The following is a 14464-nucleotide window of genomic DNA, read 5'->3' as shown; positions in this document are numbered from 1 at the left end:
TGTATTGCATCATTCCATGGATATCATCTAGCATATTGAGAGCTATTTTCGCACTAATCTTAGTTGCTCTTATATCTCTAGTAGGCTAAAAGAAAACCGGTCGAGTGAACTAACATTTACTCAACCATAGCATTAGATTTTAAAGACTATCATTATTGTGTATTCACCCCCCCCCCCCTATACACACGATATCGACAACAGATAATTTAAATATGATGTAGTTAATGTATTGTTTGGTGTGAATGATTAATTTATGCATGTTTGTATATATCTTGTTTGGTGCAAATGATAAACTTATAGATAGATATTGTTCAATGACAAAGCACCTAAAATGCCCTTACTACCACGCACTGCACTTCTCAAAGCTATTTAATTCCTTACCAGAATCCACATCCTTCCTCATCATTTTCCCCCAAACATCTCGTTCAACATGGAGAAAACAAAAACATGTGAAGGTTGGATCTGATGCGTCTGTGACGATCTTTCAAGGGTAACGAATATAATTTATTCCCTTCTGTCTGGATATCCATTATTTCCTACTCTGATTTGATGCACCTTTGATGATTTTGCACATCGCCAGATTGTTTTTAAACTTTTTAGGAATTTCTGTGAATTCGACCTATATAGATGTTGAAGGTGAATGCATATTAAATTTGAAATAATTTTGAATTAGTGTTAATTTAGTAGGTAGAATTATTTTTTGAAAGAGGATTTTTCCATTTCCATCGGTGATTGATACCGGAAATACAAGACCTAATCCCCAATAAATGAGTTTGAGGTCCATTTTACAGTATACAAACATTTCTTGGTTGAAGGCCAACGCTTGTAATTTGACAGTATGGTTGTTTCAAGAGAGCTTCTCAATCAATACTTCTGTCTCTTTACCCTATATCATACTTTATGCTCAGATGTCCACTTCTTCAAAAAATGCACTAGATTTTAGTTTGTTTAATATGTATACAAAGCCACTTCTTTTAACCAACCTTTGATCAAATAAAATAACTGATAGCAACTTGTAGTGACTTTGTGAAGATGATGAAAGCCACTTTCAATTAAAGGACTCTTTTGTGTATTCATGTTTTTTTACATCTAAGCTATTTTATAAATTGCATTTATGCAGGTATTAAAATTTTGTCTACTCAAAATCAAATAGTGAGTAAACTCCAGCGGTGATTTGAAATGGTGATTTTTTCAATTTGCACTTGGTACCATATTTCAGTACAAAATTGTATTGTGTATGCTTCTTAATTTTGCCATTATCCTCTCGTGACAGGGCAAGACATATGTTGTCTTCAAAGGACGGAACCCAAGAATTTATAGTACATGGGAGGAAACAGAGTTGGAGGTTACCGATTTTAAATGCGCAGTGCACAAGTTTTATCCTACTAGAGATGAAGCATTGAAGGCTTATACTAAGTACATGGAGAAGAGCCACTCAATCCATGCTCCTTTTGCACCCATCCACGACGCATCCAGTTAAATGGCAAATTCGAGTGCAAGTAATCCGACTGAATTTATGAACTTAGGCCAACTTATAGAAGCACAGATTCAGTTGGCAAACGAGCAGCGCCAACTTTCGTTAAGGGTTGCGGAGATATATGAGGCAATCGAGAAAAAGCTGCGTTCGTTTAAATTGAACGACGATGCAAAGTAGATTTGCATGGGCTGCTTTCATGTTGTTTGGTTGCTGAAAACAAAACCAATAGTATTGTCATTAGTATTTTGGGTGATGAGAACATAGTGTTTTATGTATGGTTAATCTCCACTAGTTGATAAACTTGTAATTTTGTGCTTTCATGTTAACAAGTTTATATGACTAAGAGAGTGATGCAACTGAATATATATTTTGTTATGATAATATAAAACTATTGTATTTTCCATGTCCACGAAGAATGATGAACCAGTTGAATGTCCATTGCATAGATATCAATATTGATGAGAGTTTACAGAAATGCAAAGCATGATAGAAAGAAGTGATGCACAACCACCTACTTGTATAGTTTACTTATATAAAATTGAACTGCAGGCCAAGTCTAGTTGTAATAACCATTACCCAATTAAAAAACATGTCAGTGGTTTAGCACATAATTTATCTCATCATTTTTATTATTTAAATATACTTCCGGCACTTCAAGATCCCCATTTATGAAACTATATGTTGTTTTCTTAATACAGACTACCACACCAAAACAACAAATGAAGCAAATTCAACATCAAAACTCTGAACGTTTGAATGGGTTCACAAATCTATTATGTTCAAATTGTCTTAAATTATGTACATGATCAGTTTTTATAGCTGCTAATCTTTCTTAAATTATGTACACACTAATCAAACGTACATGATCAGTTTTTATATCCAGAAGTTCCAAAAAGAAATGTTAGTAGCCCTGTTAACCAAAGACTTGGGAAAATACACATGGACTTGACCAAAGTGATGCATAACCACTGATATGAATTCATCTTCATTTATTATATTTCACAGCACTATATGTCATTCAATAGTATAAATTTAAGTTTGATTGTTGGGTTGCCATTTAATACCCATCAAAGGCTTACCACATATATATAAAATAACGCTTCCAGCACATGCATTTCCAAGAGCCACCGAAATCCCCTCCACCGAAGTTTTGTTCGAAAGTCATATAATTACCCAGTACACAACATGTCTGTTGGGAATAGCTCTTCTGGATCCAATTCATGGCCACTCAACAACATGAAGAATGATGAACCAATTGAAATAATTCTCTTGTCAAGAGATTCGTCAGATGCTGAAGATGAAGAAGATGATGAAAATTTCGACATTGATGAAGACATCGAAGTGGTGCAGCTGTCTTTGGACGATAAAACCGAGCTTATACATAACTCTGATCTTGGAAGTGAGTCAACAGAAAACTCCACCAAAAATTCTTCCGAACCATCATTTATCGATATTGACAGTGCAAGCGCAGAAGATAAATCACAAAGCATCGAAGATAATGCTACCAGCAATGATACTTCCGTTATAGTCATTGAAGATAACAACTCTGAATCACTAGAAGTGGCAGCTCCATCTCCTCGTCCTTACTTTTTTGAAGTGATCTGTCGAGGAGAGTATTACTAGTATGTAAATAATGTTTTCGATGATTGAACCTCGTATTTTGCCAACCATTTTCAACAAGGTTATCTTAGCCCTGTTCTTTGTCGCATATAAGTGTTATATGCGCACATGGATAACACAGGGTTTAACTAAGTGAGAGGTCCATCATTAAGCAAGAAATATCTAGAGAATTTTCAGTGATAACTGTTGTGTAATGCTATACCCGCACCATGTTATGCCTATAAACCTTTTGAAGTGCCCGTTTAGTACGGCTCTGCCTCTATTGAGAGCTTTATATTTTCTTATGTGTTTAAAGTGTCTAAAACTGCACTCGTTCTTGACAATATCAAAGCATGACTTTGTTGGAGAACGCGGCGATCAGATCAATTAGGATTGATACCCGGTGCAGCGGAAGTTTAAAATTTTTGTATGGAACGATTCCATAATAGGTATCAACCTTACGATTAAATTGTGTGTGTGTATAAATTAAATAACGATTATAAAATTTTTACCTTTAATCTCGAATCGAGATTTTGGACACCAACAGATTGCTCTGCTCTTGTTGTATATCCCTGGAACTGATGGACGAACTGTTCTTCAATCAGGTCCACGAACGGATATTTAATCCCTCTGATAGATTGCACTAGAAAATCTATCAGAAGTTTCTACGAAGAGATTAACGAATTTGATCCGTTAAACCAGACTGTAATTCAAAATTCACAGGCTGGATTTTTCGAGCAGAGGGAGGGAGGGGGCGGCCACTTATTAAAAACGCAGCTAGGGTTTTAAAAATATTTTGTGACCTGTTGTCTAATTTCTGTACTGCAATAACTTATTTATAATGTAGGCCACTAACAGCTTAGGGCCCATTAGTCATAAGTTCAAGCCCAACAAGCAAAGCCCGCATGTTCAGAAATTAATATAAAATTCATCGTGACTCCGATTGATAAACCGATTTCACCAATGTGCACAGAAACCATTTCTGCACCTTTTAAAGTCAAGATAAATTTTTCTGAATCCGAATTCAGTGGTTTCCAAAAATGTCCATCCCTATGTCATTTTAGGAAATCTTACTCCTCTACTCATAATTAAGAAGTCCAACTTCTTTGTTCATTAAATTTAACTCTTTAAATTTAACTAGCTCAACGGGGATTAAAAATCTATTACACTGTGTGACCCTCAATGGTTCAGGGATACAGCTAGCCGTGGGCTCACAACTCCTTGTGACTCGGAACAACAATTTTCGACTTGCCCATCGAATCATGGTAAGAGCGCCTAGCAACATCGCCCCATGATTCCCTAGGTATCACTGATAGTGCCTACAAGAACCAATAGATTTTGGTTAGCGTACAGTACGGTCCCTTCATCCATATATCCCGATCGAATCAACAACCATTGGTATATCGAGAGTCGCTCGAGATTCGATAACTATGCAATACATCTTGAAGATCAAATAGTGACATCGCATGTGCTACTAAGAAACCATTTCTTAAACCACATCATGTACTCTGGCCAGAGATTCGTCACACTAATATCTCCTCAGATCGCATAGGATATCCACACTCGCAAGTATGTGGTGAATCCTTGACAACAAAGCATCGACTCCTATATGTGTTGTAACTGTACCCAATCCCGACACCTGATGACCCCAATAGAGTCGGTAAACGAGTCAAAGTACAGTACTAGCATATAGAGTCTCAATGATGTTTCAAGTAGTAAGGACTAATGGTGTACAACCAAAACCGCGGACTATATCCACTCGATAAGTGATAACCACTTGGAAAGTCTGGATAGGGTAGTTCGATCATTCATCATATGAATATCCATTTGCATGCTTCGAACATCTCTATGTTCTTTACCAATGAAACGTTGTACTCCGCATCGCAAATGCTAGTCTCAAACTCGAGCGATCCTTATCCTTATTATCGGACGGCTCAATCGACTAGGAATAGTTTGGAATATACAGTGACTATAAGATGTGTTTCATGATAGACATCTCCATGTTCTACCACATCTTACATACACTATAGTATATTCAAGGTCTTTATCAAAACAACAATAGTATATCACAATATAACAATATGAAGAAAGATAAAGTCATTGCCATTAATAAAAGTATAAATAATATTAAACAAAAGATTGTTTATACAAAGAGTCATCAAAGCCCTTAGCCACAAGTTGGCTCACCGGGCACCCACTCTTTCAATCTCCCACTTGCCCTAAAGCCAACTAGTCATACTACGTAGACTCATTGCTTCGCGATGTTTGTCAAATAATGGTCCTGGCAAGGGCTTAGTAAGTGGATCAGCGATATTGTCTGCAGAGGCCACTCTTTCGACAGTGATGTCTCCTCTTTCCACAATCTCCCGGATGATGTGGTATTTTCTCAGTACGTGTTTGGATCTTTGATGAGACCTTGGTTCCTTTGCCTGAGCAATGGCACCCATGTTGTCACAGTACACCGGGACTGGACCAACAACTTCAGGAATAACGCCCAACTCTTGGACAAAATTCCTCATCCAAACGGCCTCTTTAGCAGCAGCTGATGCTGCAATGTATTCTGCCTCAGTGGTGGAATCCGCTGTGGTGTCCTGCTTGGAACTCTTCCAAGAGACAGCACCACCATTGAGCATGAACACAAATCCAGAGGTTGACTTCGAGTCATCCACGTCACTTTGGAAGCTAGAGTCGGTATAGCCTTCCAATTTTAGTTCTCTTCTCCATATACCATGAACATATTCTTAGTCCTTCGTAAGTACTTAAGAATGTCCTTCACGACTTTCCAATGCATTTGACCGGGATTAGCTTGATATCTGCTCCTGACACTCAGAGCAAATGCTACATCCGGTCTGGTAGATATCATCCCATACATGATACTACCTATGGCTGACGCATATGGTACATGTGTCATTTTCTCTATCTCTTCATCAGTCTTGGGACACATAGACTTGGATAGAGAAATTCCATGACACATGGGTAGATGTCCTCTCTTGGACCCATCCATTGAAAACCGTTTCAATATGGTGTCGATGTAGGTTGATTGAGTGAGTCCTATCATTCTCTTAGATCTATCTCTATAGATCTGTATCCCAAGAATATAGGATGCCTCACCCAAATCCTTCATCGGGAATCTACCTGATAACCATATCTTTGTTGACTGCAACATCCCTACATCATTCCCAATGAGTAGGATGTCATCAACATAAAGTACTAAGAATGTCACAGCATCCTTAACTACTTTCTTGTACACGCATGGTTCCTCCGGATTCTTGATGAAACCAAAATCTTTTATTGTTTCATCAAATTTCTGGTTCCAACTTCTTGATGCTTGTTTTAGACCATAAATTGATCTCTGAAGCTTGCATACCTTATGCTCGCTTCCCATGGATGTGAACCCCTCAGGCTGCTTCATATAGATTTCTTCCTTAATGTCTCCATTAAGAAAAGCAGTATTCACATCCATTTGCCATATCTCATAGTCATACCATGCAGCTATGGCAATAAGGATTCTTATGGACTTGAACATTGCAACTGGTGAAAAAGTTTCATCATAGTCAACTCCTTGTCTTTGAGTATAACCTTTTGCCACCAATCGCGCCTTGTAGGTCAATACCTTACCATCAGGCCCAAGCTTTCTCTTGTAGATCCATTTACACCCTATTGGAACAATTCCATCGGGAGGATCTACTAAAGACCAAACTTGGTTTGTATGCATCGAATCTATTTCCGACTGCATAGCTTCAAGCCATAAATTTGAATCCGCATCAGAAATTGCTTCCTTGAAGTTTCTTGGATCACATCCAACATCGGGTTCATCTTGATCCCCTTCAACAAGAAGACCATATCGAATAGGAGGTCTAGAAGTCCTCTCGGATCTTCTAGGTACAGGCGTGTCTATCAATGGTTCCTGAGGTGTAGGATCGTAATTTTGTATTTCGGGTTCTTCTCGAATTTCTTCGAGTTCCATCATCTCGCCTTTCTTATCCAATAAGAACTCCTTCTCCAAGAAGGTGGTATTCCTTGAAACAAACACCTTTGTTTCAGCAGGATAATAGAAATAATATCCGATTGAATTCTTCGGATACCCTACAAAATAACATAAGCTGGATTGACTATCCAACTTATCTCCCACTGTCCGCTTCACGTAAGCAGGACATCTCCAAATCCTCAAGTACGAATACTTAGGAGCTTTGCCATTACATAACTCGTATGGTGTTTTGTCCACTGCTTTAGTGTGGACGTTGTTCAACAACAATACCGCCGTTTCAAGCGCATAGCCCCAAAACGAAGGTGGAAGCTCAGTGAAGCTCATCATGGATCGAACCATGTCCAACAAAGTTCGATTACGACGCTCCGATACACCATTAAGCTGTGGTGTCATAGGAGGAGTCCACTGAGAGAGAATCCCATTCTCTTTTAGATAGTCCAAAAACTCGGTACTTAAGTATTCTCCACCTCGATCCGATCGAAGTGCTTTAATACTTTTACCTAGCTTGTTTTCTACTTCAGCCTTGAATTCTTTGAACTTTTCAAATGCTTCAGACTTATATTTCATTAAATATAAATACCCATACCTAGAATAATCATCATTAAAGGTAATGAAGTAGGTGTGGCCATATTGAGTACCAACTCTAAATGGACCACAAACATCTGTATGGATCAAATCCAAAAGATTTTGACTACGCTCAGGTTTCCCCTTAAAAGGAGATTTAGTCATTTTTTCTTTTAGGCAGGATTCACAAGTAGGTAGAGAGTTAATATCAGACATATCAAACATGCCCTCTCCCACTAGCTTGTTCATCCTCCTTGAGGAAATATGACCTAGCCTAGCGTGCCAAAGGTTTACCGGGTTTTGGCTATCGATTTTCCTTTTGTTTGTTGTTGCCGGTTTATCAACATAATTTATTGGAACGTCTTTTAGTTTTAAGTTGTATAGATCGTTTTCAAGTTGTCCATTTCCAATTAAACATTCATTCTTGTAAATATTGCAAATCCCATTCACAAAATTGCAAGAATAACCATCTCTATCAGGCATAGAAACAGAAATAATGTTTTTAATCAAATCCGGAACAAATAAAACATCTCTTAAAAGTAACTTAAAACCGTTCTGCAAAATTAAATAAACATCTCCCACGGCTTTAGCTTCAACTCTGGAACCATTTCCGAGCCTCAGCTGGGTCTCACCCATTCTAAGCCTGCGAATTCTTGTCATCACCTGCAAATCATTGCAAATGTGAGATCCACATCCGGTATCCAATACCCAAGAAGTAGTATTAAGTGAAACATTTATTTCAATATAGAACATACCCTTCGCAGTTCGCAACTGCTCTAGATATTCCTTGCAGTTACGCTTCCAATGACCGGGCTTCTTGCAGTAATGGCAAACATCCTTGGATTTTTCCATGTTTGAAGCCTTTGTCTTGTACTTCTTCTCGGGTTCGATTTTCTTGGGTGGGGCAGAACGTTTCTTGCCCTTTGTACTTGGCCCCTTCTTAGCAGAAGAAGAGGAGCCCACCAAGAAAGCCGGTTTATCCTTCTTTAATGTGGATTCATATGTCACAAGCATATTGACCATCTCTTCAAGGGAGGCCTCTATCTTGTTCATATTGAAATTCACCACAAATCCATCAAACGAAGAAGGAAGAGACAGAAGTAGTAAGTCCACGTTGAGTTCATGCTCCAACACCAAATCAAGGGTTACCAACTTCTGTATGAGCCAAATCACTCGTACCCCATGATCACGGACCGAAGTCCCTTCACGCATGCGACACGTCATTAGCTCCTTTACAGTAGCGAACCTTTTAGCCCTCGATTGAGCCCCAAAAAGTTCCTTGAGTTGAACGTGAATGTCAGCAGCATTCACGGTGTCCTCAAATCGCCTCTGGAGTTCATCAGACATCGAGGCTTGCATATAGCATTTGGTCTTGATATCATGGTCCCACCATGTATCAAGTTTGGCTAACTCTTCCGGACTTACGTCAGCTGGTGCTTCCTTCGGAGGAGATTTTTCTAACACGTAGAGCATCTTCTCCGAAGTCAAGACAATCTTCAACTTACGGAACCATTCCGTATATTTTGCGCCATTCAACTTATTTTGTTCGAGGATCGAGAAAAGTGGATTACGCGAATTCATCTTATGAAATACTGAAAAGAAACAGACAAATATCAGTGATTGTTTAAGCAATTTACTAAGACATAAAATAGGCGAAATTTATTTTATGAATCTCACTCCCACTATTTTAACGATTTCACTACCCTCTAGTGAAAACGGGAAACTGTTTTTCTTAGTGAGAACATGGAGTCCAATTGACAAACTATGGTCCCGAATAATATCAGCCAACCATAATTTTCAAAAGGTAGAGCCCAATTGCTTCCAAAGCAACCTCCACGTTTTTACCTCATGTCCAATAAGGGCCCAATAATATGACGCCGTTTATTGTGACATGTCAAGATGACCCATCAATATTAAGTTGTGATGGACGGTCGCCATGTGGATCCCCCAATAATATGAGCCGATCCCATGGGAGTTCCACCCAACTTACAACATGTGTCGATCCAATGTACAGCTTTCCGACGAACGGGCCCCCCCAATAATATGAGCCGGACCGTATCCGTGGGTAGCATCTCATACATTGATCGTTGATGGAAGGTAGGAACATTTAAACAAATTTAAATTTCCTTTATTTATCTTGATATCAATTTTAAATCATATTTAAAATGAGGGATTTTAATTATAAAAATTTGTCTCATCATTTTTAAAATTTTGTATGTTTGCCGGATTCACACAATTATGTCTAAAACATGCATACAACAATAATATCACATATTATATAGGATGATCGATTCCATTTCTAATCGACCCGTGGTTGCCAATCACGAGTCTTAGTCCAATCCTAGGTAATATGCAGTATGCAATGCAATCCTATTACATTTGCTTTCAATTTACATTTCTTCTGTCTTTATTGTCTGCTGGGCCCACCTCCATCTTCAAATCTTGATCTCCCACTAAATCTAATGTATTTACAATAAATAACAATGACAAGTAGGGGATACATTTTTAAGGGGTGGGAACGGGCCATAAACCAAGCCCACTTTTATTACATATGACAATTCATATTGGGCCATAAACCAGGCCCATTAATAAAACCAACAACAATAAAAACAAATGTAAATTCCTAACATACACCTACAAAATTGGTCATGGCAATCGATCATCCTTATCCAATAACATTTAATTCAAAATTAATTTATTGGATAACATGCAATGGCAATTTAAATTTAAAAAGATAAAATCATATTTCATACATAAAATCTTATTTTACATACAAAATCATATTTTATCTTTTTATCAAATAAAATCATATTTTATCTATAAAATCCAATTTTATACATAAAATCATATTTTACTCAATATATCCATAAGATCATATCTTATCATCAATTGTACCAAAAATAATTAATTTCAAAATTCAATTTAACGGATAAAATATTTAAATTTTCCAAAAATTCAAATTTATCCAAAAATCAATTTTAAAATTTTCGGACTCGAACAATTCGATGCGACGCCTCGTGGACCAATCAAAAACAATTTTCGATCGGACCAAAAATAGAATTTTAACATATTAAAATTTAATTTAAAATTAAAAATTAATTTTTCCGCGGGCCGCCCGGGACATTCCCGGGCTGCCCGCGCCCCATAGGGCTCGGGCCGTGCAGCACGGCTGCCCCTAGGGCAGCGACGATCGCTGCCCTGGGCAGCGCGGAGAACGCGGCGATCAGATCAATTAGGATTGATACCCGGTGCAGCGGAAGTTTAAAATTTTTGTATGGAACGATTTCATAATAGGTATCAACCTTACGATTAAATTGTGTGTGTGTAAAAATTAAATAACGATTATAAAATTTTTACCTTTAATCTCGAATCGAGATTTTGGACACCAACAGATTGCTCTACTCTTGTTGTATATCCCTGGAACTGATGGACGAACTGTTCTTCAATCAGGTCCACGAACGGATATTTAATCCCTCTGATAGATTGCACTAGAAAATCTATCAGAAGTTTCTACGAAGAGATTAACGAATTTGATCCGTTAAACCAGACTGTAATTCAAAATTCACAGGCTGGATTTTTCGAGCAGAGGGAGGGAGGGGGCGGCCACTTATTAAAAACGCAGCTAGGGTTTTAAAAATATTTTGTGACCTGTTGTCTAATTTCTGTACTGCAATAACTTATTTATAATGTAGGCCACTAACAGCTTAGGGCCCATTAGTCATAAGTTCAAGCCCAACAAGCAAAGCCCGCATGTTCAGAAATTAATATAAAATTCATCGTGACTCCGATTGATAAACCGATTTCACCAATGTGCACAGAAACCATTTCTGCACCTTTTAAAGTCAAGATAAATTTTTCTGAATCCGAATTCAGTGGTTTCCAAAAATGTCCATCCCTATGTCATTTTAGGAAATCTTACTCCTCTACTCATAATTAAGAAGTCCAACTTCTTTGTTCATTAAATTTAACTCTTTAAATTTAACTATCTCAACGGGGATTAAAAATCCATTACACTGTGTGACCCTCAATGGTTCAGGGATACAGCTAGCCGTGGGCTCACAACTCCTTGTGACTCGGAACAACAATTTTCGACTTGCCCATCGAATCATGGTAAGAGCGCCTAGCAACATCGCCCCATGATTCCCTAGGTATCACTGATAGTGCCTACAAGAACCAATAGATTTTGGTTAGCGTACAGTACGGTCCCTTCATCCATATATCCCGATCGAATCAACAACCATTGGTATATCGAGAGTCGCTCGAGATTCGATAACTATGCAATACATCTTGAAGATCAAATAGTGACATCGCATGTGCTACTAAGAAACCATTTCTTAAACCACATCATGTACTTTGGCCAGAGATTCGTCACACTAATATCTCCTCAGATCGCATAGGATATCCACACTCGCAAGTATGTGGTGAATCCTTGACAACAAAGCATCGACTCCTATATGTGTTGTAACTGTACCCAATCCCGACACCTGATGACCCCAATAGAGTCGGTAAATGAGTCAAAGTACAGTACTAGTATATAGAGTCTCAATGATGTTTCAAGTAGTAAGGACTAATGGTGTACAACCAAAACCGCGGACTATATCCACTCGATAAGTGATAACCACTTGGAAAGTCCGGATAGGGTAGTTCGATCATTCATCATATGAATATCCATTTGCATGCTTCGAACATCTCTATGTTCCTTACCAATGAAACGTGGTACTCCGCATCGCAAATGCTAGTCTCAAACTCGAGCGATCCTTATCCTTATTATCGGACGGCTCAATCGACTAGGAACAGTTTGGAATATACAGTGACTATAAGATGTGTTTCATGATAGACATCTACATGTTCTACCACATCTTACATACACTATAGTATATTCAAGGTCTTTATCAAAACAACAATAGTATATCACAATATAACAATATGAAGAAAGATAAAGTCATTGCCATTAATAAAAGTGTAAATAATATTAAACAAAAGATTGTTTATACAAAGAGTCATCAAAGCCCTTAGCCACAAGTTGGCTCACCGGGCACCCACTCTTTCAGACTTAAGTGTTCCAAGCTGGTGATACTAATGTTAATTTGGAAATATAAGGTTTATAACCGCTTCCTTGTACAAAAGGTTTAGTACAAAGTTATAACATGACTGATAAGTTTGATTTTGGGGAAACATTCCACTTATTAAAGTGTTGTAAACACATGTTAATTTATTCATGTTTTCGCAGAATTTGAATGGAAATATGTACAGCTATGCGTTGACAGTACAAGCGCAAACACAATCGTAGAAATTTCAGGATTACTCAGCAAACCTCTACAAAAGGTTGAGGAGCACAACCTCTAGAGTTTCTGCTAGCACGCAAAAATGCATACTATTTTTGAGTAATGCTATTTATGATAGAACGAACTTGGCTATGTATTGCAATATGTTTCATTTATTTAACAAAACAAGATCGGTCCAGTAAGCAGTTCAATTTATTTACCAAAACATAGTGTTAATTCCCAAACAAGATCGGTCTAGTAATTAGTTCAATCAGGGGCCAGTAGCAAATTTAACACCAAAAATTAACTGCACAAATTATTGAAAAATTAAAAAAAGCAAAAAATTGTGATATATAAACCATTGAGAGCTCCAAACCCTCTCGTTCTAGTGTTACAACATGCCTTTGTCAAAACTACACCTAATATTATAATTCAATCCCACAAAAATGCAAAATACAATTATTGCAGACAAGTTTGTCTAGGAATTACATGGAGAGTTTTTCAAAGTCTTTTCTGTCAAAGTCCATATCACCAAAAACCAGTTGCATCAAATGCATGGTATCTTCATTATGCACAAAATAAGACCAAAACTTCAAAAAGACATCTTCATTGCAAGCCAACCAAACGCAATTCATCAAAAACCAGAAAAAGGTCCTCCACGTAGCAATCGCCTCTCTAAGATCAATCTTTCAGTATGCTTATAACGCAAGAACAATGATAACTTCGCATGGTTATCCACCAGTAACTCGATAACAATGACTTTCTCGTCATCAGTCAACTCAGGTATTGTTTCCATCGCCTTCACTACACTGTCTTGCAGCAGATTCATCTTCTCCTCATCATCATGTTTCTTTGTTTTCAATTATTTTATGAGGTCTTTCATTGTATCCTTGGTCATTTGTGAAAAAGTAGTAATTGTATCTACAATCGCATCATCATCATCGTCTCCTTGCTTATGTTTCTTACCCTTCTTTTTTTCCAGAACCTGATGGATGTGACGAGGGTGTCACAAATATAGTCATCAACTCACCACCTCCCTCGTCAACCTCAAACAAATCCTACAAGGTCATTGTTGTATTTTTTGGTACATCAAGTGTCATCGCAAGGATTTCTTGAACTGTAGAGACAAAGTGATCACGTTTATCGCCGTGTGCCTGGTCATTGCCAAATATTTCTGTCCAGTCGTGGTAATAAGTCCACCTCTTGTATCTGAGTGTACGTACATTGTGGTCTGCCTATGTATGAAAAAGAGACCATAAAATGATTTTTTTAATTAAAAAGTCAGAAATGACAATAACTTGGAATAACAACCTTAATAAGTCCTTCCCACACGTCGATTGAAGCTTCAATTATCTTTTCGGTGTCATTTCATCCTACTCCACTTTTAGTCAGTAAGCCCACCAATGCACCATACAGTTTCTTCCACACGTGAACTTTTGAGTAATATGGGGATTCTCACGCAAATTTGCTTCAGGGAATGCTGCTTTCAAATGATTTTTCAGAAAGCCCAATTACCCTAGCCGAAATCCATTGCCGCTTTTCCAACCTTTAGTGGACACTTCTTTAAGTGCT

The sequence above is a fragment of the Henckelia pumila genome, chromosome 3 (assembly GCF_033568475.1).
Source record: "Henckelia pumila isolate YLH828 chromosome 3, ASM3356847v2, whole genome shotgun sequence".
In the NCBI taxonomy this organism is placed as follows: Eukaryota; Viridiplantae; Streptophyta; class Magnoliopsida; order Lamiales; family Gesneriaceae; genus Henckelia; species Henckelia pumila.
Note: the sequence above shows the minus strand (reverse complement) of the source record.